A 25,016-nucleotide genomic window follows, 5' to 3' on the forward strand; every position below is an offset into this window, starting at 1 on the left:
TCACTTCCCTCAGAGCATGTTTCCTTCCTCTGGCTAATGAGGGCAACGGAGGACAAGGAGTTTCTCTAAGGTTCTCCGAACTCCGACAGCAGCTATCCTGCTGGTAGGATACCTTGGAGCACAAAGGGGCAAAGAGAACTTGCCTCAGAAGAGGAGTGTGCCGAGCTGGGCTCTGCTGAGAGTGCCATGGATGTGGCAATGGCCAAGCGTTATTATGAAGATGACGATTATAATTTAAAAACACAGCCACAAACTCTAAAGCAGTTTACAAACAGCTTTCTCATTATCCCCTGAGATTCACAATCTGGAGAGTTAAGTAGAGCTGGACGATGATTATTCATATTTGGCAGATAAGGAAAGTGAAGCAAGATTTAAGTGGCTTGTGACTTCCCTGGTGGCGCAGTGGTTAAGAATCTGCCTGCTAATGCAGGGGACACGGGTTCAAGCCCTGGTCCGGGAAGATCCCACATGCCACAGAGCAACTAAGCCCATGCGCCACAACTACGGAGCCTGTGCTCTAGAGCCTGCGAGCCACAGCTACTGAGCCCATATGCTGCAACTACAGAAGCCCACGCGCCTAGAGCCCGTGCTCCACAACAAGAGAAGCCACCGCAATGAGAAGCCTGCGCACCGCAACAAAGAGTAGCCCCCGCTCGCCACAACTAGAGAAGGCCTGTGCATAGCAATGAAGACCCAACACAGCCAAAAATAAATAAACTAATTAATTAAAAAAAAATTTTAAGTGGCTTGTCCAGGCTACTAAGTGTAGAGAAGGGGGAGTCAAAGCAGAAGCAGTAATTACGGGGTGCCTGCTGTGCGTCACCTCACTAGGCTCACTCATATCTGTTATCTTGACCGAGTCTCACCACCACGACCCGGCACTGCAGGTGCTACTGTCCCCGTTTCAGAGAAGAGGACACTGAGGCTGAGAAAAAGCCTCATGGCTGCTCCATTGCAAAGCCTGGACTGGGACCTGGGCTTGTGGGACTCCAAGACCTGCACTCTTTTCCATCTTCCTGTAGGTACTGAGTTGAATAGTGTCCCCCCAAATTCATGTCTACACAGACGCTCAGAATGTGACCTTATTTGGAAATAGAGTCTTTGAGGAAGCAATTAGTTAAAATAAAATGAGGTCATGCTGGATACGGGTGGGTCCTAAACCCAAGATGACTGGTGTCCTTAGAAGAAGAGGAGATGACACAGAGACACACCAGAGAAAGGGGAGAAAGCCATGTGACAACAGAGGCAGATGCAGCTGCAAGCCAAGGAGCTCCAAGGATTACTGGCCGCCACCAGAAGCTAGGAGAGGGGTACAGAACAGATGCCCCTGCCACCCCATCTCAGAGCTTTCAGAGGGAACCAACATTGTCGACACCCTGCTCTCTGACTTCTAGCTCCACACTGCGTGAGAATAAATTTCTGCTTTTTTAAGACACCCAGATTGTGGTATTTCAATAAGCAGCCCTAGGAAATTAATACACAGTGAGTCCATTGAGCAGCAGACCTGAGACTCTTAAATTCCATTTTTCAGATTCCCACTCATTAGGCAGCCTTGGAGGTTAATGGAGGCCTGGGGCCCATGGAGGAGTCCTTCTCAGCTCTCCTTCACTCCCCTGGTTCAGACTGGCCTGAAGTCCATCAACTGGGCTTCTTCCATGTCCCAGGTGTCTAGCCATCGCACTGGGCCCTTCCATCATGCACATAAGCACCCTTTGAGCCCCGACTCCAGATGGACCATCCTCCCCCTCCACCCATGCCAGCCTCTACCACCACCTGGAGAGCTGTGGTTTTGAAATGCAAATTCGATCCTTCCTGGCTAGCTTAATCTTGCCTAACTCTTCACAACCTGTAGGACTCAGGCTCTTCAGCCTGTGCCAGATCTGGCCTCAAATTCCTCTTTATCTCCAGCCACTCACCCCACCTGTCCCCACCACTCACCGCCTTCTGCTCCAACCACATGGAACTATTTGTATTTCCCCTAACAAGTCATGGTGCCTTTGCACATGCTGCTCCAACTACCTGGAAGATAAAATCCAGCCCAAACACTACCTTTTCCTCCACAAACAGCCATACCCGCCACCTTGTACATTGTTCATCTTTGCAGGTCTGCCCCGCACACTCAGCCTGGGAACACTGTTGTATTCATTTCTGTCACTGTAGGCCTAGGGCCCAGTATAAAGGCATTCAAGAATGTTGAACTGTGGAGTAGCCATAACAGTAGCAATTGCTACCATTTACCAAACATTTACTATGTGCTCAGCACTGTGCCGAGCAGTCCACGTATGTTACTTCATTTCATTCTCAAAACAACCCTTTGAAACGGATGCTATTACTGATCCTGTTTTACAGGTGAGAAAACGAAGAGATGAAGTCACTTGCCCAAGTCCACGCAACTAGTAGGTAGCGAAGACAGTGCTCCCTACTCTAGCGCCAGTGCTAGTAACCAATGTTAGGTACACCATACATCCTAATACCCTCATTTTACAGAAGAGGAAACAAGCAAGAAAGGAAGAGTGACTTGCCCACAGTCAGGTAACAAGACGTGGACCTAGGTCTTTAGATTCCTTATTCAGTGTTCTTCCTCTTCTCATTCTTGCAGGATCTTAATCCAGGAGGACACAGAAAACAAGGTAGGCTGTATCTCCTAAAGAGCTTTTTCCCGTCTCCCCTAGAGCAGAACCCAGCATAGGCCTGGCCACACAATAGGGGCTCAAATCTATAGCCAGGCGACTTAGCAGTAAAAAAGACAGATAAATCTACTTCAACAAAGTCTGAAGCCTGGGGACTTCCCTCGAGGTCCAGTGGTTAAAAATCCACCTTCCAATTCAGGAGACGCAGGTTTGATCCCTGGTTGGGGAACTAAGATCCCACATGCCGCGGGGCAGCTAAGCCCGCGCACCACAACTACTGAGCATGCGCCACAACTAGAGAGCCTGTGTGCTGCAACTACAGAGCCCATGCGCTCTGGAGCCCACACGCCACACTAGAGAGAAGCCCGCGTGCTGCAACTAAGATCTGACGCAGCCAAAAAAGAAAAGTCTGAAGACTGCTTAGATATTACAATGTCAGGGCTTGAGAGGACAAAGGGTATCATTTAATACCATGTCCCATATTATAAAGTCATCCGTTCAACAAATTTATTGAACACCAGTCATAAGCCAGACACGGTGTGGGGGCACTAGGAAGACTGATAGGCAAGTTTGTGCCCAGATGGCATTTGCAATCCAGTGAGGAGAGACAAACAACTAACAAGCTCACATATAATTACGAACTCTCATAAGTGCTATGAAATACAGGGAGCTATAAGAAGGTATAACAGGAAAGACTGAGTTATCTTAAAGGAGTTGTTGGTGAAGGCTCCCCTGAGAAAGTGATTTTTCAGCTGAAATCTGAAGAGTGGGAGTTAACCAACATAAGAAGCAGGGGGGGCTTCCCTGGTGGCGCAGTGGTTGAGAGTCCGCCTATCGATGCAGGGGACGCGGGTTCGTGCCCCGGTCTGGGAAGATCCCACATGCTGCGGAGCGGCTGGGCCAGTGAGCCATGGCCGCTGAGCCTGCGCGTCCAGAGCCTGTGCTCTGCAACGGGAGAGGCCACAACAGTGAGAGGCCAGCGTACCGCAAAAAAAAAAAAAAAAAAGAAGGCCAGAGTGACTGGTTTCTAGAGAGGTGGGCAGGCCTTGTAAATCAACGTAATAAATGGAGAAACGAAGCAGAGCAGGGAAACCCCTTGCTCAGAACCTAGCCCAGAGCAGATGTTGTCAACAAGTCATTGAATTATTTTGTGAAGGAGTCATTTGTCCGAGATCACAAGGAAGACCTGGGACTTGAAGTCAGAACCTCTACTTGCCAGGTTAGGGCTGTCAGCTACTTCAGGTATGTGTGTGGAAGGGGGCAGGAGATGCTTTCCAGGTGTTTCATCCTATAGGAGGTTCCAGTTCCCTGCCTGCACCTCTCTTGAGCTCTAATGTGCATCAGGATTTCCTGTGTTTGTTAAAACATAGACTGCTGGGCCTCACCCCCAGAGTTACTGATTCAGTAGATCTGGTGGGAGCCCCAAGAATTTGTATTTCTAACTAGATCCTAGGTAACCCTGCTGCTGCTGGTGGGGTGACCATACTTTGAGAACCACTGCTCTAGACTAGAATATACGAGGGCAAGGAGGAGTGGTGAGCGGGGCCCATGGCCAGGATCCTTGGGAACTAAAAGGGTAGATTCCTAAATCTGGGTAACAATGAGACAAACTCTAGCACTCTGAGAAAGGGAAGGGGACTCAAAGTCTCAGAATCCAGCCTACCAGCTGCTCAGCTAGGGAAACTGAGGCTTAGGGAGTTTAGACCCTTACATAAGAGAAGCTCAATAAAAATGTGTTGAGTGAACAGGTAAAAACATGAAAGGTTTGACCGAAGTCCAAAGGAGACCCTTGCACCAAATTCCAGGGCTCCTGAGCTGCAGACCAGAGCCTTTCCTGCCCTGGGAAAGGGATTCAGGAAAGGGGACAGCAAGCTCAGCTTTCCCCCAGCTTCTGCTGCCTTCAGTAGGGAAACATTTTTAAAATTGCAAAAATCTGCTGTTGGCCCCCAATCCTATCACCCATCCACCCTCCTTCCTTTCATACTCCCAGCTCCCTCCCTTTACACTCCAAATCCTGTGCATTTTATCCTGGCAAGCTGAGTAGCAGAGGGGGAGGTGAAGTTCTAGGGAAGAAGAACTGGAAGTGGAGGGTGAATTCTTACACTTGGATAGCCTTCGTCCAGAACACTTCCTTCCTCTTGTAAGAGTCTCGGTTTCTATCCTCATATCCAGTCTAATCCCAGTCTACCTACATTTCAGTACCAGCATCTGAAACCCACAAAGCCGGGGGCTAAATTTCCAAACCGCCTTTTCACCCAGTTTTTCTGAAATAGGGTGGCCCTGGACAGAATTTTTCTATCCTATTCCAGTTGGCAGCAAAATGCCACTTATCTTGCAAACCCACATGCACAGACTCACTAACATACAAACAGCTATGTGTACGTAAAAACAAATATACTAAAACTCATTAAGAAACACATACACATAGACTTCAAGAGATGCATTATTCACTGTTCACGGATAAGATACATCTGCACCCCCAAATGCACAAGAAACACACACATGCACACATCTCCAAAGGCAGTCGCTGCACCGATACATGGAGAACGGAGTAAGACACACCCAGAGACCTCTCTCAAAGTAGACATCTGAGGGGGCGTTCCTTGGAGCGGGGTGGGGGGGGAGACGACACTGGCCCTTTAAGAGAGTGGTTCTCCCTCCTCCCTTCAGGGCACCTAAGGTGCGGCTCTACCCCAGGGAGCTGGGAGGGGTGAGGATGGGAGTGCGGCTGAGCTGGCCAGGCCCGGTCTGGCTCTGGCCGACTGTCCCCGCACCACGACAGGAAATGGATCCCTGAACCGACTGGGTCACCAGCCTGGGGACCGCTGTCTCCACCATCACCAACACACACACTCCCGGGCTCCAGGCAAGACACGCCCTCCGCTCCAGCGGGCCCCTCTGTCAGTCCGGCTCCCTCCGGCCCCCGGGGTGTGGCCGCCCACCTGCCGGCAAGGAGTCTAGGCCCGGCGGGGACGCTCCCGCCGCCGCCGCTGCCCTCTGCCCCGGCCAGGTGCCCGGCTCCCGGCGACGGCAGCGCTTCGGCCGCCGCCCCCACCCTTTCCTCCCGGCTGTGCGGAGACAAAGCCGCGCACACGCACTCTGGGGCTACGCGGGGCTACGCGGGTGCACACCCGCCCTCACACGCGCACACACGGGGACTCACAGTGGCGCGCGCGCACACACACACACACTCCCGCCACAGGTTCCAGCCACAAGCGAAGCCACTGGCACACACACTCATCCAAATGCACACACACTCGGCTACACATTCAGACACACCCTCTCATAAACACATTCACGCATAGACACGCGCGCACACACACCGCCCAGTCCAGACGCGCGGAGACACACAGGGCACACACCCTCTCACACACACACAGATGCACACCCGGTGCACACACGCACGCGCGCACACACCGATCATCCACTTGCACAGACCCACGGGCACACGCGCGCTCACACCCAGCACACACCCGGCGACGTGGACCCCGACACACATACGGCTCCAGCACTGAGACGCACAAACCGAGGCCCGGGGCTCCCGGCTCGAGCGCCCGCCCCCCGCCTCGGTGCTGTCCAGTCCCCCGGAGCCTGCCCGCCGGCCTGTCAGTGCTCGAGGACGGGAAACCGAGCCCGGAGCCCTCGGCGATCACCCTCCCCACACACACCAGCCCAGACGCGGCGGGGTCCCGGGGGCCCGGAGGAGGCGGCGGGGTCGGCTAACCTGGCGGCGGCGGCGCGGCTTCCGGGCGCTGTCTGTCCTCGGTCGGTGTGTCCCGCGGCCGCTCGGCGGGCTCCGAGGCGCACTTGAGCTGCGCACAAATGCCCCGCTCGCTGGCTTGCTCGCTTGCTCGCTAGCTCCCTCCCTCCCGCGGCGCAGCCCCCTCCCCGCCCGCCCCCCTCACCCGGTCTCCCCCCTCCGCCCCGCCCCGGCCGGCTCCCCACGAGGAAGCGGCGGCGATCCCGGCCGCCGCGGCAGCCACGGGCAAGCGAGCGAGCGAGCAACCGGAGGAGCGCCGCCCGAGCAGCCCGAGCCGGGGCCGCGCGTAGGGAGGAGCCGCGCGGGCCCCTGGGGAGAGGAGGAGCGGAGGGGGCTGAGCCCTGCGAGCCCGCCTGGCGCTGGTGACCCGCCGCCCGCTTCCCAACGTGGGCCGGCGCCTACCTGTGCCGCCGCGGAGCTCGTAGGCTGGGGCGAGCGACGGGGCGACGAAAAGGAGACCCCACCCCGGGCCCCCTCGCCCTTCCCGTCCCAGCCCGGTGGGCTCGGGCCCCGCCCCCCGCCTCCTTCTGGTCCCCGCCAGCGCCAACCTCGGTTTTCCCTGGCCCAGACGCCTCGGCTCTCGGCCCGGTGCCCCGGGCTAACCCCACGGCCCGGCGCCCAGCTCGCCGGCCTCCTCCACCTCCAGCCCTGACCTGGCCAACGCCCACCCGGCTCTCCGCCGCCCTCCCATTGTTCCCGCGGCCCAAGCTCGAGGAAGACCGCGCCGCGCATTTCAGCCCCACCTCAGGTGGCGATACCTCTGGACCCTTGGGGAGGGGATCCCCAAGGGCTGGACCCTGGCTTTGGACGCCGACGCCCACCCTCCACAATCGCAGGCACGCCCAAAGTAAAGAGCTTTCCTAAATTAGAGTTAAAATCACCACTGCCCTTATAGGTGCTCCTTCCGGTCCTAGTAAAACTGAGGCTGATGGGGAGGAACCACCCCAAGGTCAGCAAGCCCGAGATAGCAGCGAGGAGAAGGTGGGGAACAGATTAGGTATCCACATTACATAGAAGAAGAAACAGGGAATTCCTGCCCAGGGCTCCTAGGACAGGGACAGGCCCTCCAGAACTGCAGGGAATAATGAGCCTGACCTCCTTTGTTAGATACTACATGAAACACAGAGACGTGGAAGAAGCACTTTCAGAGGTTTTACTGGATGAAAAGGCCTACTAAGTGCAGGAACTCTCACCTACTTTGTCTCACTTAGCCCTGACCGTGGTCCTATGCGGCAGCTATGATCATCCCCATTTTATAGATGAAAGCTTGTCCTAGGTCTCTCCAGCAGGCAGCGCAGAACCAAGATGAAGCCCAACAATTATTCAAGTTCTTCACTGCGATCCCCCCTCCAGTATAGGATACTAAGTGCCAGGTGAGCAGCTAAGAACATAAGAAATCAAGGAGAGCAGGCCTAGTTTGGGCCTGGAAAGACTTCCACAAACTAAAAGAGGGCAGAAGTGAGGGCACTGAGACCCCACAGCAGGACTGAGTATGGCTTGTCCAGGGGAAAATTATAATTAATCATGAGAACTAATCATAGCTAATGTGTTTGGAGCACTTACTGTATTCCAGGCACTGTTCTAAGAGCTTTACTTGCACTAACTCATTTAATCCTATAACAACACTGTGGGATGGAGGTTATTTTTTAGGAAACTGAAACACAAAGACATTACATAGTTTATAAAGTGGCAGAGCCAGGATCCAAACCCAGGAAGCTGATTCCCAAGCCTGCACTTAACTACCACAGGCCAGACAGAAGCAGGCCTGAATGCGAGGCAAAGGCATTTGAATTCTTAGGGCACCCACCGCAGCATGACTCTTTACTTGCCGTCTTCTGTCTCCCTATGTGTACCCAGTACCCAGTACACAGGGCCTGGAATGTAGGCTCATCTGTTAAACTATTGCATGACTGAGGCTGTAGATCAGAGGGCCGTGTGCAGGGCTCGGTTGCAGCTCTCTCTGCTGTGCTGGGCATTTTTATCAGTGGTTTTAGGTGAAGCAGAAGAAGGCATGAAACGCTAATCATATCTACAGCCATCAGGAAGTTGGGAGGGCCCTCAAACACTCCAGAAACCAAAATTAGTTTCCAGAAGATCTCGGCAGCCTTGGAGCTGAGCTGGAACCAACAAGATGAGGTACCACAAGGGATAAATGTAAACTCCTGCCCTTCAGTCCAAACCACAGCAGTCCCACAAAACTTTCTGTGATGATGGAAATATCCTAAATTGGCATTGTCTGATGTAGTAGCCACTAGCCACCTGTGGCTTGTTGAGCCCCTAAAATGTAGCTCCTACAACTGAGAAACTAAAATTTTAATTTCAATTAATTTTAAAATTTTAATTTTAACTTTTTCTTTTTTTCTTTTTAAGTACTTTAAATGCAAATTGTCACATGGGGCTAGTGGCTGCCATATTGGACAAGTGCCCAAAATACAGGGTAGAAAGAATCTAGATTAAGAGCAGTTCCAGTGAAAATGACTTAGAGGTTTGAATTGACCTCAAGCTCAACAATGCAATGTGGCTAAAAAAAAGAAAGAAGGAAGGGAGGGAAGGAGGAAAGAAAAAAGGAAGAAGAGGAGGGACTCCCCTCATGGTGCAGTGGTTAAGAATCCGCCTGCGAATGTAGGGGACATGGGTTCAATCCCTTAAGAATCCGCCTGCGAATGCAGGGGACCCGGGTTCAATCCCTGGTCTGGGAAGATCCCACATTGCTGCGGAGCAGAGCCCGTGCTCCGCAACAAGAGAAGCCACCGCAATGAGAAGCCTGCGCACCACAATGAAGAGTAGCCCCAGCTCGGCAACTAGAGAAAGCCCGTGCGCAGCAGTGAAGACCCAACACAATCAATAATTAATTTTTTTTTAAAGGAAGGGGAGGAGAGTGAACATGATAAACTGTATCAAAGAAACAAAAGGTTAGACCTCTGTGGTTCTAACTCTGTTAGCCTCTGTTAGAGGTTCTATGCTGCCCTGGGCTGATCACACCTGGACCACGGGGCTCAGCTCGGCCCCACGTTCTGAGGAGTACACTGTCACACTGGAGCAAGTCTAGAAGAGACCAGAATGCTGAGGACCTGGATGCCATGTTGTGTGGTGAATGATTTAAATATCCTTGAGAAGCTAAAGCACTGGAGGATATAGTGGCTGACTCCAAACATCTGAAGGGCTGTCACACAGAAAGGGGATTTGATTTGTTTCTTATCATTTAGGTCTAGTAAACAAAATAAAAAACTCTGCGAACGCCTAAGCCCCCCTCTCCATCTCTAATTCCCCTTTCTGTTCCCCTCAGCACTTAATCCACCCAGGACCTGGCTCATATTAAACACAAATTTGCTGACAAATGGATGTGAAAGAATTCCACTCAGCTCCGGTGTGTGGACATCCAGGAGGAGAACTTCAGCTTATTATAAAGATCTCTAACAGTCCACACGATCCAAGAAAACAATGGACCACCCTGGGAGTGATGAACTCCCTGCCAATAAATGTATTCAGAGAAAGGCTGGGTCTTCAACTGGAGGCTGAACTAGGAATCAGATGACCCTTCAAACTGAAAAATGAGCAAGTTCTATTAGGAGGGGAAAGACAAGATCAAGGCCGTGCTTCCAGACAGTTACCTGGCTGTATATATAGAAGAGATTGATATGAAGGGACCAGAGGCAGGGAGGACCATTGCAGTGGTCCAGAAGATAACAGAATAGATTAGGTGGCAGTGGGAATGGAAAGCCAAGGACAGGTGTGTGGTGACAGAAGCACTGGCCCTGGGCTGGAAGTCAGGAGCTACAGGTTTTAGTTCTGCGTCTGCCATTAACTTATTGTGGGGTATGGGGTAAATCCCTTCCCTTCTCTGGACTTCAGTTTCCCCATCTGTGAAATGCAGAATAGTCTCCAAGTCCCTGCTAACTCTGGATTCTGTTTATGGGAAAGAGATTATGAAGGCTAACTGGGACAATGTAGTAGACAGCCTTTATACACTTCAAAGGAACAATATCACTAGTCTCATACTATCATTATTATTACAAAGGCTGCCTCCCCAGAACTTGGTGACTAGATTGGTAGGAGGGGACAAGAAGGAGTCAATAGACTGCATGTGTAGGGGGTGGGCTCAGGGGACAAGGACCTCCAATCTTTGGGGAGCGTCAGCTAACCTCTCTACTCCTCCCCAAAGATCTGTGAAGACAGCGTGCTGTGTGCTATCACCACACGAACTGCTTCCTCATTCCTTTGAGCCACACCTCATACTTGGCTAAGGGAAGCAATCAGTTCTAGGAAAAGTTAGACTCTGTTCCCCTCCTTTTAACATTCCCAAATGACACCAGTTGTGGTCCTTCCTTTAAATAATAAGTATCATCTACGCATATGAAAACAGCCAATATTATAGAGCACTATGTGCTAAGCCCTTTACTTACATAGCTTTCTCACACTGGGAGGTAGCTCTAATTATGATCCCCATTTTACAGATGAGGACACCGTGGCTCATGGAGATTCGCAATTTTTCCACAGTTGCATAGTTTAGGAGGGGGATTCCAATACAGGTCTGTGTGATGTCAAGGCTGTATTCCTAGAGTCTTCTAGCATTTTACTATGTATTTTTACAACAGCTTAGGGAAGAGGGCAAGATCAGTACGGTCTCTAGGTTACAGGTAGGAAAACAGAAGCTCAGAAAGGTTAAATTAAGTCACTTGGACAAGTTAGTAAAGGCTTTCAATGTGCAGTTCACACTCTTTCCTGTTCTCTGTTCCTCTCCTATGACCCAGCAGTGCTTTCCTCCTTCCCTGCACCTTCCAGGGCCTCCCCAGTCTTCCTAGGCCTGATCGGTAGGGACTTGCCCAGACCATTTAAGAGAAGGACTTTTACTTGTCCTTTTTCTGGGGCAGGGGGAGGGAAGGATTTCTGAAAGGCAAAAGTTAACTCCCATCTCCTCACTCACCACCACCAGCACACACACACCCCAGCCCAGGGCCTCGAGGTGACAGTGCTGAAGGCTTACAGAGTGAGTCACGCAGAGCTGACCTGCCAGTCACTGGAGCATCCGGTGCTAAGCTTAGGTTAGAAGGGTGGAAAAGTAGGCCAAGTGTTCTCATCCCCAGGAGCACGGCCCAGTTGCAGCTCGGGCCCCCCCACCTACTCATCTCATCCCGAAATACTGTAAACATTTAGGGGACACTGTGCAAAGCCCGGGGGCAGAGGAGACGTGAGAAATCAGAGTGCATTCCCACCCTTCAGAGGGGATAGGACAGTAAGTACAAAATAATATATACTGGGCTTCGCTGGTGGCGCAGTGGTTGAGAGTCCGCCTGCCGATGCAGGGGACACGGGTTCGTGCCCCGGTCTGGGAAGATCCCACATGCCGCGGAGCGGCTGGGCCCGTGAGCCATGGCCGCTGGGCCTGTGCGTCCGGAGCCTGTGCTCCGCAACGGGAGAGGCCACAACAGTGAGAGGCCCACGTACTGCAAAAAAAAAAAATAATAATAATAATAAGATATACTTATAAAGAGTGCTGGGGGTCCATGGTGATGAATTCCAAGGAGAGGAGTTCACAAAGAGTTGAGATCAGAGTGGAGTCTTAAAGGGTAAGTTGAACATGCAGAGGTAGAGGGGCACTCCAGGCTGCAGGAACGCACAAGCAGAAGCGCTAAAGCTAAGATGTATTTGCACACCATCTAGCAGGCAACAGGGAGGTATGGCGTGCACTATGGCTTTGAGAAAGACTGCCTGAGTTTGAATCCTGGCTCTTGTCCCTTCTCAGCTATTTGACCTTGGGCAAGTTACTTAACCCCTCCGGGAGAGATATCATTGTCTCCTATTATTTGCTCTCCCCCTTCCCAGTAAGCGTACACATTCTAGCCAGTTGCCATGTGACTCCAGAGGAAGGAGTACACTTCCCCAGACCAATGTCAGACTTGATCACTTACTTTGACTTACTTTGGCCAGTGGAATTTGAGCTGGAGAGATATATGCCAGTTCTAGGCAGAAACTTGAAGAACCATTGCATGTTTTAGTCTAAAATCAAGCTCTTTAATCTCTGCCACTGGAATGGCATGACCTGGATGGGGGCTGTGCCTTCAGCCTGGACCTTAAAGTGAAAAGACACAGAAAGCAGAGCTGCAGCCAACACACAGCTGCCCCACAGCTATCTATGTGTAATCTGAGGGAGAAAACTTTGTTGTAAGCCACTGAGATTTGGGGGTTGTTTGTTATCACATCATAACTTAGCATAACCTAGTGATTTTAGTAGTACTTATCTCATAAAACTGTTGTGAGGATTAAATAAGATGATCTTGTGAAAAATGTATAACCATTTCATCAGAAATTGCATTATAAAATGATCACGCTGACCATACATATATGGACATTTGATATACAACAGAAATGACATTTGCAAAGTATGGTGTCACAGGTCGAATAGTATCCCCCCAAAATTCATTTCTACCTAGAACCTCAGAATATGAGCTTGGGACTTCCCTGGTGGCACACTGGTTAAGAATCTGCCTGCCAATGCAGGGGACATGGGTTCGATTCCTGGTCCGGGAAGATCCCACATGCCTCGGAGCAGCTAAGCCCGAGCTCCACAACTACTGAAGCCTGCACTCTAGAGCCCGTACTCCACAACAAGAGAAGCCACCACAGTGAGAAGCCCGCTCACCACAACAAAGCGTAACCCCTGCTCACTGCAACTAGAGAAAGCCCGTGTGCAGCAACGAAGACCCAATGCAGCCAAAAAAGAAAAAAAAAAAGAGTATGACCTTATTGGAAATAGGATCTTTACAGATGTAATTAGTCAAGGATCTCAAGATTAACTCATCCTGGGGCTTCCCTGGTGGCACAGTGGTTAAGAGTCCGCCTGCCGATGCAGGGGACACGGGTTCGTGCCCCAGTCCGGGAAGATCCCACATGCCGCGGAGCGGCTGGGCCCGTGAGCCATGGCCGCTGGGCCTGCGCGTCCAGAGCCTGTGCTCCGCAACGGGAGAGGCCGCGACAGTGAGAGGCCCGCGTATCGCAAAAAAAAAAAGATTAACTCATCCTGGATTTAGAGTGTGCCCTAAATCCAATGACTGCTATCCATATAAGAAAACACACAGAAACAAAAAGAAGGCAATGTGAAGATGGAGGCAGAGACTACTGTGATGTGTCTATAAGCCAAGGAACACCAAGGATTGCTGGCAAACACCTGAAGCTAGGAGAAAGGCATGGGTATTTTCTCCCTCCCCCCATGAGGAACCAATGTCTGTCCACACCTCGATTTTGGACTTCTGGCCTCTTGAACTGTGAGAGAATAAATTTCTGTTGTTTTAAGCCACCCAATTTGTGGTAATTTGTTATGACAGCCCTAGGAAATTAATACAGATGGATTATTTTTAACTGATACCGAACAATTGGTTATTCATTTGGAAAAAAATAAAATTGGATTCCTATCTCATAGTATACATAATAATAACCTGTTGGATTAAAGACCTAAATTTGGAAAGGAAACCTTAAAATCTTTAGAAGTAACTAAAGAAAATTATATTTAGGACTTCAGGATACAGAAGAATTTCTTAAACAAGACATAAAAATCACAAATTGTATTACTCTGGGTTATCCATAGAAATAGAACCAGTAGCATATATATTCTATATATCTATGTCTATATCAATAGATAGATATAGAGATAGATTTATTATAAGGAATTGACTCATATGGTTATGAAACCATGCGACTCAGATGGGACTTGAACCCGTAGGCCGGGACTTGAACCCAGCCAGAACCCACCATCTTTTTTTTTATATATAAGTTTATTTATTTTATTTATTTATTTTTGGCTGTGCTGGGTCTTCGTCGCTGCGCACAGGCTTTCTCTAATTGCGATGAGCGGGGGCTATTCTTCACTGTGGTGCACAGGCTTCTCATTGTGGTGGCTTCTCTTGTTGCGGAGCACGGGCTCTAGGCACGTGGGCTTCAGTAGTTGCAGCATGTGGGCTCAGTAGTTGTGGCTCGCGGGCTTAGTTGCTCCACAGCATGTGGGATCTTCCTGGACCAGGGCTCAAACCCGTGTCCCCTGCATTGGCATATGGATTCTCAACCACTGCACCACCAGGGAAGCCCAACCTACCGTCTCTTAATTGAGATCACACACTTGGTCTCTGGACTTAATGAAGCTCAGGTTCTTTATGTCTCATCGCAGAAAGAATTCAGTGACAGACAAAGTGATAGGTAAGAAGTGGATTTTTTGTTTTGTTTTGGCTGATTTGGGTATTCGTTGCTGTGCATGGGCTTTCTCTAGTTGTGTCGTTGTGGTGCGCGGACTTATTATGGTGGTTTCTCTTGTTGCGGAGCACGGGCTCTAGAGCACAGGCTCAGTAGTTGTGACACACGGGCTTAGTTGCTCCGAGGCATGTGGGATATTCCTGGACCAGGAATCGAACCCGTGTCCCCTGCATTGGCAGGCGGATTCTTAACCACTGCGCCACCAGGGAAGTCCAAGAAGTGGATTTATTTAGAGAGAAACACACTCCACAGACAGAGTATGGGCCATCTCAGAAGACAAGAGGCCCCAAACTATGGGTGGTTAGTTTTTATGGGCTGGGTAATTTCATAGGCTAATGAGTGGGAGGAGTATTCCAACTATTTCAGGGAAGGGGCGGAGGTTTCAAGGAATTGGGCCACCGCCCATGTTTTGACCTTTTATGGTTAACCTCAGAACTGTCATGGTGCTAGTGGTGTGTCATTTAGTATGCTAATATATTACAATGAGCATATAATGAGGCTCAAGGTTTACTGGAAGTTGAATCTTCCACCATCTTGGACCTACTTGGTTCTAACCAGTTTTTGTCATGTCCTATGGCTATGACATTCTTTTATTTTTAAATTTTATTTATTTATTATTTTGCATTTTTTAATTTTATTTTTGGCTGTGTTGGGTGTTCCTTGCTGCGCGCAGGCTTTCTCTAGTTGCGGTGAGCGGGGGCTACTCTTCGTTGAGGTGAGTGGGCTTCTCATTGCGGTGGCTTTTGTTGCGGAGCACGGGCTCTAGGCACACAGGCTTCAGTAGTTGCAGCACATGGGCTCAGTAGTTGTAGCTCATGGGCTCTAGCGTGCAGGCTCAGTAGTTGTGGCGCATGGGCTTAATTGCTCCACAGCATGTGGGATCTTTGCGGACCAGGGCTCGAACCCGTGTCCCCTGCATTAGCAGGCAGATTCTTAACCACTGCGCCACCAAGGAAATCCCACCACCCTTACCTCTTAATTTTCTTCTCTCTTTTATTTCCTGACCCCCTTCCTGCTCTGTGCACGGTCCCCTCCCTCTGAGGGCAAAATATGGGATAAAACAAATCCAAATCAAACAGCTTCTAGATCTCATCACAAGAAGCCCTCAAAGTGGGGTGGAAACAAGAGGGGGAAGGAATCCTGGAGGCAGAGAAGAGGCTGCTTAGCGACTGCTGGTGAATCCACGGAGAGTACTGTGTCAGTTACCTACCTCCAACCCACGCCCAGCTCTTCCTTTTCCTGCCTGTGATCACAGAATATTGAAACATCAGAACTGCAAAAGTTCTTGACATTCATCCACTCTGCCTCCATAAGTGTGCATCTGGGAAAGTGACACAGGGGCACAGGAAAGAAAAGCAACTGGCTATTGTCACACAGCAAGTCAGTGGCTCAGCAGGAACTAGAGTCCTAGGCCTCCTGACCCCCGACTAGTGATTGCACTTTCACCTATACCACACGTGACCTTCCTTCCTGTGGTCACTATTCCCTCCCCTTGATTCCTACCTACCAGGTTTGGGAGGACATCTAAGCATTCCCAATCTTCCCTCCCATCCCCCACCCCCCAAACCCCACCCCCGAGTGAGCGGTAGGGTCCAGTGAAACAGGGGCAGAAGGGACAACCCACGTCAGAAGGGAGGGCCAGCCCTAAATCCTAGGGGCATATTTGGCAGTGGTGGGAATGGTGAAAGTGTCACTCTGGCCTGCAGGGGGACCAGTCTCCTCTTTGGAGAGCTCCATTAGAAGCAGCCTCTGTTTCAGCAGGCCATCCTGGCGGGACCCCTCCTCGCCCTTCCAGCCTAGCTGGCTGCCTGGAGGACCTACCACACTTGGCCAGCCGTGGACTTGCACAGAGGCCACCCAGGCGCAGGATGGTCCATGACTGCCGGGGGTGGGGGGCGGGGGGATGGGGTGAGGAGGAAGGGTTTCCAGCGGCTCCACTTTCAGTCCTGCTCCTCTCCTCCACAAAGGGCCACTGTCTGAGCACAGAGGGACCCTGGAGGGAGGCCTCCCAAGGTGCTCGGCAACAGGGCCGGGTTTCATCACGCTGGGCCTCCTGGCCAAGTAAACATCAGGGTAGGAACAGGCCCAGCAGTTTTTGCAGACAGGGTCCTGGCTCCGGGCTGGCTCAGTGGCATCCTCACCCAGGGCTTCCCTGAGACAATAAGGAAGGCCAAGGTCATTTACCCACTTTTCTCCAGAAATGGAGTCAGGATAAGGAGCTGGCTCTATCTTAGTCCACTTTCCATTGTTCAAGGAGCAGAGAACCATCCTATTCCTGTCTTAAGAAGTAGATGTTTTACAAGAAATTTTAAAATTAGTTCAGAGGGAAAAGAGAGCTCCGTGAGCTTGAGTAATCAGGGAAGACTTCCTAGAGGAAGTGTGATTTAGGTGTGATTCTGCTGCAGTGTGTAGGTGTAGGTAGAATCTCCACAAATAGACAGGAAGGAGAGAGGCATTTCAGACAGAGCACAGAACTGGCAAGTTGTAGTGTCTGGAAAGCAGCAGCATTTGGGGTAAATGAAGAGACCTATTTGGCTAGGGTAGAGAATTAACAGAGGAGAAGGTGGAAAATAAGGCTAGAAAGTTTGGTTAGGAACTAAACCTCAACTAGCTTTTAACAGCTATGTGGAGGAGTCCTTACCGTTTCCAAGCAGAGTGGTGATGGGGTTCTAAAAGCAAAATTTTTGAAAGCTTAGTCTTAAGATCTTACAAAAGAGGCCTCAGGTGGAGCCTCAGTCCTCTGGGAGAAGTTGGGCTGGTTATGGCCTCTCTTGGGGCTTGGTTTCTTCATCTTTAAAATAAAATCGTTATACCAGAGAATCTTAAGGCCCTTTCCATCTTTAAAGTGCAAGGATTCTCTAATGGGGCAACATGGACTATAGAAAGTGAAGGGAGGAGAGGCCGTGGTCACACCCTGGACGCCTCTGGGCGGCATTTCTGCAATGATTCATCTGCTTAGAGCTGTCACTGCCACCGCCACCGCTGCCAGGCACTATGCTAAGTAGTTCCTTTTTTTAAAAACTTCATTTTTGTGAACAGAAAATGCATGTACATACTGCAAATTTTAAGTCATAAAAAGATATATGTATGGTAAAAATAAATTTCCCTCCTTCCCCTCTTTCCAGCCACCGATTTCTTGTCCCACTGTATCCTGAGTATGCTTTCACGGATAATCCATGCATTTTTAAAGATTCTATAGATTCTTTTTCTTTATGCAAATGGGAGCCTACTAGACACACCGTTCTGTACCTTGCTTGAAAATTCTGGAGATCTTTTCATATGAGTCTATAAAGAGCTGCCTCATTCTTCGTATGGCAGGACCATGATTTATTAAACCAGTCCCCTATGGATAGATATTTAGGGTGTTTCTTTTCTATCATAAACAATGCATCCATGAATATCCTGAACATACATCATCCAGAATATGCTGGAAGAGGTCTACAGGATACATTCCTAGAATTGAACTTATGTGCTAACTTCTTTATATGACTTAATACTCTCAAAAAGAGTTTAAAGTGATCGTAATTATACTGATTATGCAAATGAGGCACAGAAAGATGCATTAACTTGCACAAGTCACACAGCTCTTACATAGTAGAGTTGAGATTCCAATGTGGACAGTCTGACACCAGAGCTAACACACTCAATCACTCCACTAGTGGTTCTGAAACTTTAGTACACATCAACACCACTGGGAAGGCTTGTTAAAACATAGAGTACTAATAGTTTCTGATTCAGCTCATCTATGGTAGAGCCCAAGAATTTGCATTTCTAACAAATTCTTAGGTGATCACTCTTTGAGACCCACTGCACTATAATAGCTCTTCCACCTTCAGTTGTTCACATTGTCCAGAAAGAAAGCAATTGGTACTCAGTAACTGGCCTTGATAGGACCAGAGTTGAGAGGCACAGACAAGGATTCCTGGAGCCCATCTATCTAAGCTCTTTGAAGGCCCTGCACAGTGCCTGGCACATAGTATTCAATAAATACTTGTTGGGCTTCCCTGGTGCCGCAGTGGTTGAGAGTCCGCCTGCCGATGCAGGGGACACGGGTTCGTGCCCTGGTCCGGGAAGATCCCATATGCCGCAGAGCGGCTGGGCCCGTGAGCCGTGGCCCCTGAGCCTGCGCGTCCGGAGCCTGTGCCCCGCAACGGGAGAGGCCACAACAGTGAGAGGCCCGCGTACCGCAAAAATAAATAAATAAATAAATAAATACTTTTTGAATGAATGAATAAGTAAATGAGGTATAAGTACTCCGTGTAACTTGTTTCTGTCTCTTTTCCCAGCCCCCTGAGAGCCCCTGCCCTGGGGAAGCTCCACTGCCCACACTGGCTGAGATCCAGCTTCATGTTGTGAGAGCCTGCTATGGACTGAATGTTTGTGTTCCTCCCCATCCCAAATTCATATGTTGAAGCCCTAACCCCCGATGTGATGATATTTGGAGGTGGGACCTTAGGGAGGTAATTAGGTTTGGAGGAGGTTTTGCAGGTGGGGCCCCCACAATGGGATTAGGGTCCTTATAAGAAGAGGAAGAGATCAGAGCTCCCTCTCTTTCTCCACCATGTGAGGACACGGTGAGAAGGTGGCTATCCGCTGGCCAGGAAAAGGGCCTCATCAGGAACCGAATCCACCTGCACCTTGATCTTGAACTCCCCAACCTCCAGAACTTTGAGAAACAAATGTGTGTTGTTTAAGGACTCAGTCTGGGACTTCCCTGGTGGCGCAGTGGTTAAGAACCCGCCTGCCAATGCAGGAGACACAGGTTTGAGCCCTGGTCCGGGAAGATCCCACATGCCACGGAGCAACTAAGCCCGTGCGCCACAACTACTGAAGCCTGCGCTCCTAGAGCCCATGCTCTGCAACAAGAGAAGCCACCGCAATGAGAATCCCACGCACCGCAACGAAGAGCAGCCCCTGCTTGCCATAACTAGAAAAAGCCCGCACACAGCAAAGAAGACCCAATGCAGCCAAAAATAAATAAGTAAATAATAGTTAAAAAAAAAAAAAAAAAGAACTCAGTCTATGGCATTTTATTATAGCAGCCCTTGGGAGCAGAGCTGTTTATTTCCTCCCATTCCTCCCTTGGCTTATAATGAAATCAATGAAGCTGCTAGACCTCTGTTATTAAGGAAAAGCCAGCATCTTAGAATGCTAGAGCTCTATCGAGATAAGCTAGTCCAGTGCTCTGGTTTATTATTGTTAATAGCAAGAGCTATAATTCATAGCACACCCATGCACTTGACAGGCTTTTTTTTTTTCACTTCCCTCTAATCTAATTCCCTGTATTTCCTTTCCCCTTATTCTAGTACACAGCCTCTTCTTCCATTCCATGCAGTTGATGTGGCCAGTACAAACACACACTACGGGAAAGATTTAAATTCGGGAATTTGTGAGGAGACCTGAGCTCTGTGGGAGGGCCCTGCTGCAAGAGCAGCAAGGCACTGACAGAAACAACCCACAAACAGGAAGAAACAAGGTTTCCAGGGTCACGCATTGTGGCAGCCACACACCAGCCCACCTCCGCCAGGCGCCGACTCTGTTACAGAATTATATCCCTGAGCTCAGGGCCCTGAGGACCCCGACAGCTCCTCCCAGCTGCTTCCTACCTGGCCTTGAATCCTGCTCCTGCTGCCTCCCTCTCCCACGCGCCTCCATCCTGGGTTCCCTTTCCTGTTGGCGGCCTTGTTATGGACCCCCCCAAGGCCAGACTTCTAGCTGAAAATGTCTAGGCCCCAGGCCCCTGGACAAGTAACACTTCAGAAGCCATTTGTTGGGCAGCTGGAGAGAAGGAGGTCATCAGGGAGAGAATTTCAGGGGCCAAGTCAGATTCAGTTGGTCAGCTGTGCTTCAGGCAGCAATCTGACTCAACTGACATTATCGAATGTAGAGGAGGCGACCGTCAGGCAGGTGTAGCCAGACACGGACGCTGTCCATCGAGCTGCGTCAGGCAGAGGTGGTCAGGAAGGGACAGTCAGGCGGACTCCGTCCTTCAGAACCCGGTGCTTGAGATCCAGTTAGACTCGGACGGGGCAGCCAGAACCAGCCAGCCACAGCCTCAGCCACCGCAGTCTGGCAGATGCGGTCGGTCCACCCATCAGGTGGGCTGATCCCACCTGTCAGATGGCCAGTCAGGCGGGCCCCACCAGGCACAGAGGCTGTGCAGTCAGGGTAGCCAGCCAGCTTGTCAGCCAGCCAGTCAGGGGACTCGGGCAGACGCGCAGGCCCGGCCGTAGTCAGAATCAGCTGCTCAGGCTGTCTTCTTAGCCCACACAGCAGAGTTGGGGTCAAAACGTTGGCACAGAGGTATCCGTGAACTGGTCATTCCGTCACAGAGGGCCTCTGTCAGTCAGATACAGCTTGTCGAGCACCGATGGAGTCCGGTCAATCAGAAGCAGATCGACTCAGTCAGACACGCCCCATCAGGCCCAGATGCCATCAGCCAGATAGGGCAGTCAGTCAGTCAGTCAACTGCGGTCAGGCAGACAGATCACGCGGTCTTGGTCCACCAGGCATCCATGAAATCTGTGTTCAGTCCGACACAGCCAGACAGACACGGATTATCAGGCAGTGATGGCAGTGTGTGGTCACTGAGACACAGTCGGCCAGTCAGAGGCAGTCTGTCAGGCACTGATGGAATCAGAGCGCCGCGGAGGCCACAGAAGCCAGGGACTGAGGCCCGGGACCTCCTTCTGGGCGGAGCCTTGTTGGGGGCGGGGCCCCTTGGGGGCGGGGCCTAGTTCTTGCACAGGACCTCCCGTCCACTCCCCTCCCGGCAGCCTTCGGACGTTGCCATGGCAGCTTCGGATTCGGCCGGAGTCGCTCCTTCCCAGCCCCCGGGGTCCCCGACCCCCGACCCCCGCGCCTGCGGAGTGGAGGTCCTGGCGGTGTAGTGGAGGGGCGGCGGGGGTGGGCAGGCTGCCCTCCGCACGGCGGCAGAGTCTGCGGCTCGCGCTTTTGTCATCCCCTTGTACAGATGAGGCTGATTGGGAGACCAGGAACGACGCACGTCAAGCTACACAGTGGCAGAGACCCAGAACCTCTGGATCCCCTGCTCCTCTCCAGAACCCTGAGCTCTCCTTTAGGAGGAATCAGATTTCCCCAGGCATAGGGTGCGTATCGAGAAGAGAGAATAGCCCATGCAAAGAGGCTTTTAGGGTTCTTTGGGCTTACTAATGACTAGGGCGAACACTCGCCTTGTACCAAGCTCTGTAGTAACAGCTTCGTTTACAGTAATTTACTTGGGCCTCACAATTTTCCTTTGAGGGAAATAATGATTTCCTTTTTACGTATGGGAAACTGAAGCACAGAAGGGTTGGTAACTTGACCAGGGTCAGCGGGCTGTGGGGTGAGCCAGGATTGGAAGCCTGGCAGCCTAACTCCTGACATTCGCTCCTGGGCCCTCAGCACACCCTCTGGCCCTTTCCTTGTGACCTCCGAGGGCAGAGCATGAGTCCCCTTCAGCAGGCCTCCCTGGTCTGTTACAGAATGCCCAACCCTGTGCATGAGGCTCCTGTTTGAGTCTCTGCTTTTAGGACTGAGAATAAGGAGGTATCAAAACCAGGAACCTGGCTCAACCAGGGGACAAACTACGGGTCTGTCTCACAGAGTTCAGAGACGGGAAAGCCTGTGAGATGAAAGAAGCCAGGACCAAGAGGCCACTGAAAGCTGTTGGTGGGGAACCCTATGAGCATGGCCCCTCAGGGGTTCAAGCTGAAAGATCTTTGAACAAATTCCAGCAATGTGAGTCAGGAGTTAGAAACACATCATGGGTCATAAATGCAAATGCCTACAAGGTCCAAAAAGGTAATGAAAGTCATGAAAACAAGTCAAGTGGCTAGATTGGCAAACTCTCCCCATCTAAAGGGGGCACTGCCTCTTGACTCCTGTCCGTCATGTTCTCAGACACCTGTTTTCTCTAGCCTTCTAACAACTGGATGATGTTGGTAAGTCAATTAACATTGAGTCTCGGTTTTTCCATCTGTATAATGGGAAGGAATATTTGGCTTTATCTCACAGGGTGAAATATTATGGCAATTAAACATGTTTTTGTATGTAGAAAATATTTTGTGAGCTGTAACTTACTCTGTAAAGTGGAGGGGGTATGAAGAGGAGGTTGACTGAATATGTGTTGTACATCTGCTACATGGTCTACGGGTTCTGACAGCATTCCTCTAGGCAGGGCTTAGCATTCCTCTTGTAGAGAAGATGAGAATGCCCTTCAAGAAGTATGCTGGGGCTTCCTTGGTGGCGCAGTGGTTAAGAATCCGCCTGCCAATGCAGGGGACACGGGTTCAAGCCCTGGTCTGGGAAGATCCCACATGCCACAGAGCAACTAAGCCCACGAGCCACAACTACTGAGCCCGCGTGCCACAACAACTGAAGCCCGCGCGCCTAGAGCCTGTGCTCTGCAATAAGAGAAGCCACCGCAATGAGAAGCCCGCGCACGGCAACCAAGAGTAGCCCCCGCTCGCCACAACTAGAGAAAGCCTGCACACAGCAACAAAGACATAATGCAGCCAAAAATAAAAATAAATAAAATAAATAAATTTATTTTAAAAAAAAAGAAGTTGGCTGACTTACCCAAGGTCACAAGTTTGTGTATGATGGAGCCAGATTTAGAACTTAGGTCTTTCTGACTTCTAAGGCCAGTCTCTTACAACAGTTGTTTTGCAAGGTGTTGCTTGGTCCCACCAGTTGCACTGAGATGATTTCAGGTGAAACCCAAATGAACAGTTTAAAAATAGTTACATAATTTTTGTTATTTTCAATTTTAGAGGAAGCTTATTGATACTATGGAAGTCCTAAATTTCACACAGCCAGACTGTAGTAGGTTGAATAATGGCCTCCCAAAGATATAGAGACCTAATCCCTGGAACTGTAGATATTAATTTATTTGGGAAGAGAATCTTCACAGATGTGATTAAGGATGCTGAGTTGAGGAGATCATCCAGGATTATCCAAGTGGGCACGAAATGCCATCACAAATATCCTTGTAAGAGGGAGGCAGAAAGAGAGGCAGACAGACACACAGAACAGCAGGAGACAATTCAACCTCGGAGGCAGAGATCACAGTGATGTGGCCACAAGCCAAGGAATGCAGGCAGCCACAAGCTGGAAGTGGCAAGGATGATTCTTCTTTAGAGCCTCTGGAGGGAACGTGGCCCTCGCAACATCTTTACTTCAGCTCAGTAAAACTGCTACTGAACTTCTGGCCTCTAGATCTATGAGGGAATACATTTCTGTTATTTTAAGGTATCAGCTTTGTGGTAATTTGCTACATCAGCTACAGGAAACAGATACACAGGTCTACAAGTCTTCAAAAATTCATACGCCAAACCCCTAGTGTATACATAACCCCCCCTTATTAAAAAATAAAATTATTTTTAGATAATTTTATATTTACAGAAAATAAATGTAAATCTCTGATTTACAGCATACAGAGATTTCCCATAGCACAGAGAGTTCCCATACACTCCTCCCCCAGTTTCCCATATTGCTAACATCTTACATGACTATGGTGCATTTGTCACAACTGAGAAACCAGCCTTGGTACCTTCCTATTAACTAAACTCTACACTTTATTTGGATTTTACTAGCTTTCCCCCTAACATCCATTTTCTGTTCCAAGGTCCCATCCAAGATATTACATTACATTTAGTCTTCATGTTCCCTTAGTCTCCTCTGGCCTGGGGCAGTTTCTCAGACTTTCCTTGTTTTTCATGACTTTGACAGCTTTGAGGAGTACTGGTTAGGTGTTTTAGAAAGTGTCCCTCAATTTGGGTTTCTCTGATGGTTTTCTCATGCTTAGACTGGGATCATTGGTTTCGGTGAAGGATACCACAGAGGTGAAGTGCCCTTTTCATGACATCATGTCAGGGGTACATGATATCAATATATGACTTGATCACCTTGAGTACCCAGCCAAGGTAGTGTTCGCCAAGTTTCTCTCCTGGGAAGTTACTTGTTTTTTCTCTCTTTCTCCTCTCTGAAAGCAAGTCATTAAGGGCAGCCTACTCTCAGGGGGGGATTAAGCTCCACATCTTGGAGGAGAAAATTATTTGGAATTCTTCTATTAGGAAGATTTGTCCCTCTTCCTCCATATATTTATTCAGTTATTTATTGACATCAGTATGGACTCATGGATATTTAGTTTATACTTTGGGCTGTAATCTGGTACTATGTTATTTCTTTTGTTGCTCAAATTGCTCCAGCTTTGGCCATTGGGAACTCTTTCAGGATGTCTCTTATGTCCCTTTGACACCAATTGTTTTGCATCTTGGTTACACTAAGATGATTTCAAGTGGAACTCAGCTGATCTTTTTTAAGAGTTGTATATTTACTTTAATAGATCTTAGGAAAACATAACCTGCATGTCAAATAGACAA

The 25,016-nt window shown here is 49.8% G+C and overlaps 1 protein-coding gene across 19 annotated transcripts in view; it reads right to left on the reverse strand.

Moving 5' to 3' along the window:
* The window catches only part of EPB41L1 (erythrocyte membrane protein band 4.1 like 1), a 142,424-nt gene extending 121,146 nt beyond the window's left edge, over positions 1-21,278 (reverse strand). For 17 of the 19 annotated variants that reach the window (XM_060078330.1, XM_060078329.1, XM_060078325.1 and 14 more), the window contains exon 1: positions 6,355-6,487. The gene's annotated coding sequence lies outside the window, so the exon portion shown is untranslated. Of the gene's footprint in view, positions 1-6,354; positions 6,488-6,938; positions 7,011-20,237 lie in introns of those variants that run through there. The other 2 variants (XM_060078311.1, XM_060078313.1) reach the window with 2 other exon arrangements.
* Between the last annotated feature and the right edge of the window lie 3,738 nt (positions 21,279-25,016).

The sequence above is a fragment of the Mesoplodon densirostris genome, chromosome 16, assembly GCF_025265405.1.
Source record: "Mesoplodon densirostris isolate mMesDen1 chromosome 16, mMesDen1 primary haplotype, whole genome shotgun sequence".
In the NCBI taxonomy this organism is placed as follows: Eukaryota; Metazoa; Chordata; class Mammalia; order Artiodactyla; family Ziphiidae; genus Mesoplodon; species Mesoplodon densirostris.